This window comes from Elephantulus edwardii, unplaced genomic scaffold (genome assembly GCF_000299155.1).
Source record: "Elephantulus edwardii isolate Elephantulus edwardi_28Jun2011 unplaced genomic scaffold, EleEdw1.0 scaffold00147, whole genome shotgun sequence".
NCBI lineage: Eukaryota > Metazoa > Chordata > Mammalia > Macroscelidea > Macroscelididae > Elephantulus > Elephantulus edwardii.
The window spans coordinates 520,654-529,031 of NW_006399897.1; the positions used below are offsets into that span (position 1 = coordinate 520,654).

General features: G+C 42.0%; 1 pseudogene; it reads right to left on the reverse strand.

Annotated features, from left to right (window-relative positions):
• Positions 1-1,235: 1,235 nt before the first annotated feature.
• LOC102863413 overlaps positions 1,236-8,378 on the reverse strand; it is a 12,327-nt pseudogene continuing 5,184 nt past the window's right edge.

The window sequence follows — 8,378 nt, forward strand, 5'->3', positions numbered from 1 at the left end:
CTCCATGCTCTCTGTCTGCAATCACTGTTGTCTTAGGGATCCATGTTCCTGGTAGACCAATTCTAGCTCTGAACCTTGGTATCTGTGGGGATGCCCCAGCTGCCTTGCTGCCCCTTTGTCTTTCCTTCTCTGTGTGGATCAATCGTTGGGATGCCAACATCCCTCCACACATTGCTCAGGGACCAGACAATGGGATCACAAACGTCTAAATTTGACCCTGAAATAACCACTAGGCTGCTTACTTTCCAATTGGTGTGAAGTACAAAATCGCCTAGACATAAAGAAAAAGAAACATCATTTTTGCTCTGTCTGTTGGCCTCAGTACCCACTTGATAACTGCCTCTGTTGGCTATCTGATAGTTCTTTAATTTTCTATATCCTGATGGTCTTAGACAGCTATTGCCACAAGTTAGACAAAGACTCAGAAGTTTCCTATATCCAGGCTTTTTGGCTCTTTCACTCTCATCCAGATCTCTGTTCACTCTGTTCCACTGCACATGTGCTTCTTGCTCAGAAAAATCCAAAACTAACTTACTTCTCCACTTTCTTCTGTTGCTGCTCCAACCTCTGACCCTACCACCTCTGATCAGGATCTTCCTGAAGATTTAGTCTCCCGCCCCCATATGATCATTTGCACCCACTGTGCCTCTGTCATCCCCAAACCCCTTCATTCCTGAAATTTTCTCCTCCCACTACAGTACCTTCTCTTTCTTCTCCTATTAGCTTTTATGCAAATTCTCATGACCCACCATCTAGGTGTTGTTCACTTTCACCATTTCCTGAGTTACTCTGCCCCATTCAGGAAGTTGCAGGCACCAAAAGAAATGTTCATGCCCGTGGCCCCTACTCTCTGTTATTGAAAAATGTCTTGGTTCCTTTTCTTCTAACTCAACTCTTTAACAGAAAGAATTCCACTATCTAACACAGCTTATGAACTTACTTTGCATCACATTATACTCATCTCTACTCTCATACCTGACAAAAAAGACCACATTTTAGCAGCTGCTCTCACATATAAGCCAATGACTGAAGGCACAGTAGCCATCCCAGATACAGAGCCCAACAGGGACTATCAACATGGCCAAGAAGGCACTCACAGGTATGACTGTATAATTCAGTGTCTCTTAGCAGGCATGCAAGGTGCCACCCCAAAAATCAATTATAACAAACTCCAAGACATAACACAAGGGCCAGATGAGAATTTTCTTAAATATACTAACTGAAGCTTTAGCCCATTAAACCTGCCTAGAACCTTCAACTGCACCAGGGTCTATGATTTTAGTCACCCATTTAATAATACAATCTGCACCTGACATAAAGAAAAGGGGGGAAAAAAGCTCAAAAAAGCTAAAAACAGACTGCAAATACCCATCTGCAATTTGGTAAACACAGCTTTTAAATTTCTTAACTACAGGGAGGACAGAGCTGAAGCCATAAAATAGGCTCAGATGCATCAAAAGGTAGCTCTCCAGATTTAGGCCATTGTTGCCACCCTCCAGCCGGCACCTCCAAGTAAAAAGGGGACTCAGTGGGACCTCCCTTCAAAAGCTACTCTGCCAAGCGCATGCTTCAACTGTGGCCTAGAAGGTCACTGGGCACAGCAATGCCCATGTCCATGGCCACTAACAAGACCTTGCCCAGCCTACAAGATACCAGGCCACTGGCGAAGTGACTACCCCTTGGTGTTGAGCTCATCCTCTTTGCCTCAACACGGAGGACAAATGACGACCACCTAGTGGTCCCGCCTCTTGCCTATTGGATGAGGACTGAGGTTGCCCGGACTCAAGGACATCTGTTATTTTTGCCTGGGCCATGGGTGACTATAATGGTAGCGGGTAAGTCTATTTGATTTTTAATAGACATGGGAGCTACCTTTTCTGTCCTCCCTGCTTTCTCAGGCACCACAACTCCTTTACAGCTTGCAGTTATAGGAATTGATGGAAAGCCTACTTACCCGCACAAGACTTCTCCCTTGCCATGTGTGTTAGATAAAATCCCTTTCTCACATTAAATTTTAGTTATGTCCTCCAGACTGTCCCCCTATTAGGTAAGGATATTCTCCAAAATCTCTGTGCAACTATTTCTCTCTCTCCAGGGCCTTCCCTCCCCCTTCTTCTCCTGCTACTTTCTCACCTATCAGCATCTTCTACTTCTGACTTCCCTTTACCTCCTGGTATCATTAAACCTGTATTCTGGGATACATCAAAGCCAATAGTAGCCTCCAAACACCACCTGTTCTTTATCTCTTAAAGATCATACTAAATTTCTGTCACACCCCCCATTTCCTATCTCAGAATCTCATCTTTGTGGAATCTGTCCTATTATTACCAGGCTTCTCAGCTAAAACCTTATAATACCTACCATGTAATATTCTCCATGTAATACCCCCATCTTTTCGGTATGCAAACAATCAGATGCTTACAGGCTTGTCCAGGACCTACACCTCATTAATGAGGCTGTCCTCCCATCCACCATATAGTCCCCAACCCTTAAATTTTACTTTTTCATATTCCTCCTAAAACTACATATTTTACCATCCTTGACTTAAGGATGCTTTCTTTACTGTTCCTTTACATCCTGACTCCTACTTCTTGTTTCTTACCATCAATGGATCTCCTGTTGTCAATACTACCTTAATCTCTAAATTACTAAAAGCTCTCCTCCTTTCTGCCAAGGTAGCTATTATATGCGGCAAAGACACCAGCCTTCCTCTGATTCTGTCACTATGGGCAATGCCAAAGTAAATGCTATGGCTCAAGGCCTTGCTTCCTACTCCTTGTCCACTACTCCAGTCTTAATCTATACTACAGAAATCAGTCCCACTTACTCCCTAGGAGAAACTGACATCTTACTAGATGCCTCACTTCCACCTCCTCATCTACTGTCACAGTCTCATTCCTTACTCTAGATATCAGTCCCATTTACTTCCTTGCAGAAACTGACATTTTATTGGCAAAAGGAGGGTGCATCACATTTCAAGGTTGGATCTGTCCTGGTGATGAAATTGCTCTACCCAGATCCCAGTCTACGTCTATCCTCACCGATATCCATAATTCACTCCATATTGGACCCAAAGCCCTCCTCCACTTCCTCCCACCTCTATTTTCTACCCCTTCTCTAGCATCTGGCCCCAGTTCCCTACTCACCAAATGAGAGGAAATCTACCTGGTCTGAACTGGCAAATTGACTTCACTCACATGCCTAGACAAAAAAGTAGTGTTACCTCCTAACCATGGTAGACACCTTTTCAAGATGGATTGAAGCATTCCCCACTGCCTACAAGACTGATGATGTAATCACATCAACTCTAATTGAACAAATCCTCCCTCACTTTGGCTTAGCCACTCATACTCAATCCAACAATGGCATAGCTTTTGTCTCACAGGTTATCCAGTAAGTGTAGACAATGCTCAGTGTCATCTGGAAACTACACATACTATACCATCCCCAATCTTATGGAAAAGTAGAACAGGCAAATGACCTTTTCAAGGACCAGCTGACCAAACTCAGTCTTGAGGTAAATGTCTCCCAGCCTACTCTACTTCTCCTGACTCTAGCTTGCCTATGCACTGCTCCATGTTTACCTTCAGGGCTAAACCACTTTGAGATTGTTTATGGCCGCCCCTTTCATTTACCCTATAACTTTCCACAGGAACCTCCTCCACTAGCATCTTATCTACCCTACCTCACCTTACTGCAGCAGCTCCTGCATGAGCACACCAGCAGGTCCCTTCCCTCTATCACCTCATCCTCTGATTCAACGCCTGCTCCTCCTTTACAGCCTGGTGAATCAGTCTTTCTTAAAGACCTCCACCCAAATTCCCTTCACCCTTGCTGGTCTAGTCCATACATAGTCATCCTAACAACTCCAATTGCAGCCAAGCTCCAAGGCCACTCTTCGTGGTATCATGTTTCCTACCTCAAATAGTCACCTGAAGAAACTGACACTGCCACTGAATGGATATCAACCCACCCAATTATGGCTCACTAAAACCCCCATTGACTATTCTCACTCTCATTTCTTCTCTTACCTCCCCAAATGAGTTTCAGTACCATCGCTGCCTATATGTGGAGATTTCACATCCAGGAAACCTGGACTAAAAATACCATCACCCATAACCATTATACAGCCACAGCCAACTGTCAGCCAGAGTGATGCTGAACTCCCATTCACGTTACCCTTAAACCCTACCAGTCTTTAAAATCCTTAACTGTTGGGTTCTTGGTTCCAGCTATTTACTTCCTTTATGACTAAGTACATGTTATCGCAAATGATGGCCAGAAATCTATGACAGATGCCCTTACTAATCTTATAAAATCCATTCAATCAGTGGAGGTAGGTATAGCCCAAAACCTGTGCTCAAAAGGTCAAGATCAGTCATGTGGCTTACCATCTATGATCCCTGGGACAGCAGGTGAGTACAGGGGATAAAGGCTAAACTGTATAACTGGCTCTGAGATTCCTACACCTCAGCTACCCTCACGATCTTCTGGGTCCACACCTGAGCAGTACCAGAAGTAATTTAACAGCTAGCTGATATATCAGAAAATATCCTCCACCAGGAATCTTCTTTAGATTCAGGATTAACCTCTCATAATCCTTACCCTTTTTGCTGCCTTCCACTAATCCATCAGGGCATTAATCTTCTCAATCATATAAGTATTGGCAATATCACTGATCGCTTTCTTAGTGTTTTTCCTGCATTATTCACTTTTCTCTGCCTCCTCCTTCGAATTCCCTCTAACCGAAAGTTCCCTCATTTGAAATTTCCCTCTTTAGGCAAGCCCCTGACTCCAACTCTCCCCCACCCCTTATAATATTACTTCATTAGTATCTTCAACTCTACATGCTCCCCCTGGTGGATACTTTTGGTGTAATAATACACTGTATAAAACTATCAAAACATTTTCTCCTTTCCCTGCATTCCTGCTGCCTTAGTGCCTCAGCTTATGATGTATGGGCAAGAAGAATTATTTGCCTTCATCATACCTGCCAGCCAACATAGAACTCAAAGAGTTGTGTTCCTCCCAGTTATAGCTGGCCTCTCTCTTGCATCCTCTATAGTTGCAGCAGGCTTAGCTAGTGGTGGTCTAAGATATTCCCTTACGGCCTCAGCTGGTCTTGAGCACAAACTCCAAGTAGCCATAGATGCATCTGCTAACTCTCCCTCCAACATCAAATTAACTCTGGCCCAGGTATCTCTTCAAAACAGGTGAGCCTTAGACCTGCTGACAGCAGACAAAGGTGGAACCTGTTTGTTTCTTTGAGAACATTGTTGTTATTATATTAATGAAATAGGCCTAGTTGAAAAAAATTTAGATACTCTGACCCAGCTCTGAAACGAGTTACAGCACAGGAATGACGCCATCAGAATTCAATCAAGGGGGTGGTAATTGCCATTAATGACTTGGCTAGCCCTAATTATAAGTCCTTTACTAATAATCTGTCTACTATTATTAATAGCACCATACTTACTAAGATTTTTGCAAGCTTGTATCCATGAAAGTTCTCATGATGTAGTTAACCAGCTGTTGTTGTTGTTAAGTGCTGTCGAGTTGTAGATGACTCATAGTGACCCTATGAAAGACCTGAGCACTGTTCATAGAATTTCTGGAGGCAAGCCATTTTGGAAATGGATACCACTCCTGCTTCCAAGCTTGTTTTAATTGGGAAGTTCTACCAAACACTGTCTACCATGAGTAACCATTATCACATTTGGCACATGAGTGTCATAGTGTTTTCTGTGTCACAGTTTTAAATAGGAGGCCTTATCATATCACCTCACTTCGCTTAGTGAACCATCATTCCAGTCTACTGCTCACCAATCCCAGCCAACAGTTTCTGTAGAACCAGCTCCTGTAGATGACTTTCAATCTGGTCTCCGGCGCCATACTGCTTACCAAGAAGGGTTTTTTAATAGGAGGCCTTATCACATCGCCTCACTTCCCTTAGAGAATCAACATTCCACCCTACTATTTACAAATCCCAGCCAACAGCCAGCTCCTGCAGATGACTTTCAAACTGGTATCCAGCTTCCCAGCGAGCCATCTCCCAGCCTTTCTCCCCCATCCTCATGACAACACCTCTCAGCAGGAAGCAGCCAGAGAGAACATCTCACCCCTATATAACAACAACAACAACCAAAAAAACCCCACAACAACCTAGGGTGATAGGCCTCCGGGGCTGACTCACCAAAACTGCTACTTCTTCTACCAAGAGATGGCCCACCTGACTGTGTCAGCAGCTAGCACCAATAGCCACAGCCAATGAGTATGCTTCATGACTGATTCTTTGCCAAGAGACCATTAGCTTAATAGCATCACTGTATGTCACCAAGATTGCCAACAGCTGCAGCCAATCAATGAGCTATACAACTACTTCAACTACTTCCTCTGCCAGGAGACAGCCCCTTCCTCCCTGAGTCTTTTAAAGACCACTCTTCTTCATGGCACGTGCAAACTTCTCTGACAGTTTCTGCACCTGTTTTACATAACAGATAGTATTCTAGTACAGTGGAGCACCTGACCCAAGTAATGGTGTTTTCCAATTACCTCAACTTTATAGAAAAGAGGAACAATTCAAATAGATAAGGGAATAAGTGATAGCTTTAAATGATTTTTCTAATAAATAACACTGATTATATAAAGAAGTACGGAAAACAAACTCTACTGTCTTGAAAGAAGGTAAGTCAAAATGTTTCAGTGAAGAGATGATAACAAGACTTCATTTCAATTACTTGAGGTATGTGATACAAAAGCACTTGTTTCTGGACAACTTCATCATGCTTCTGTAAAGTACATAGTCATCAAAATTTTCTAAGACTCACAAAATAAATAGATTAAATGTAAATAGATTAAAGCTAATGAAATAGATTGATAAAATAAGTGCACCAATGGATAATGATTGTAAAGATAGTATAGGCCTAAATGGTTTATGTTTTTATACAGTTTTATAAGAATGTTGTATTTTGTTTTACATGGGATTGCTATGAGTCACAACCAAATCTGTCACCTAAAAACAATAACAACAATTCTGGAAAATTCTGCAACAATAAGCAGTGTTGAGAACAGCGAACTCAGAAAAAAAATTCTATGTTAGAAGTGTTTTTCTATTTTTATTGTAGTAGTTTTGATCAGGACTATGGTGATTCCCATACTAGCATATCCTAGTCCTCATAATTATCAATTTCCAGTATAAAAAAGTGCTGGGAATGATTAGAGTTAGATTTGATATCTGTTACTGTTGTTATTATTTGCTTTCTAGTGGACCGCAACTCATAGCGACCCTATATTTAATAACCCTGAACCCCACTCTATTCTGAGCCATTCTCACATCTTCTGACATACCTACCTTCACCACCGCAGTTACTGCATCAATCTATTTCATCTGGGGTCTTCCTCTCCTGCACGGTCTGCTCTCTGGGACTATAATTATCTCTTCTTATTAACAAGTCATTGAATATAATTTGCAATTGATCCTCCAGCCACTTACAATGTGTGCTGTGCAGCACTTGAGCTTGTGCTCCTGCATGTATAAAATGTCATGTCTGTCTTTGAACTACTTTGTTTCATCAGTCAACATAGCTAAGCTGTCTTAGTGCTGTTGTATTTTTTGTGGAGTTAAATTGGATTCATAGTAACCACGTGTGTGCTGAGCGTAATTGTCCAGTTAGGGTTTTTAAGGCTGTTGCCAAATAAGCATTTATTCGTGTGTGACTTACTGCCTCTGAAGATCTAATGGAGGGTCAGCCATGGGTCATTTGGAGTAGATGACACTCAACTACAATACATGTAATCAGACAATCTGTATAGACTATCTGTGTCACATTAGAAAGGAGCTCTGGTGGCCTAGTGAAAAGCACTATAAGGCATTATAAGGCACACTGTTCAAATCCACCAGCCACCTGAGGAGAAGGGTGGACAGACTTCCTGTGTAATTGTGATTAATGCCTCTGAAACTCGTCAGCTCAGCTCTGAGTCAGTTCTGACAGTACACAACAATAATATCTCATCTTTATTATACGTTCACAGTCAGATTAGATTCTTGCTTTATTATAAAATGAGTTACTAAAGTGGTTTTGTGATGTCAAGTTGGAACCAAACAATTGCAGACCCTTCAAGCGCATTTTCAGAAGTATTTGATCATCTAGGAGGGTGTTGTCCCTCATTCTCCCATAGAGCAAGCTGATAGATTTGAACTGCATGCCTTTGGATTGGCAGCCCAATTCCTTACCAGACATCAGAGCCCTCTCTAAATTATATTAGCATCTGCAATTAGTTTACTTTAAGTAAAGAAAATTATATTTCAATAGTTGATATTCAATCTAATTAACATTTTTAGAGGATTATTTGCCTCTACTAACTTCACTTCCTGATTA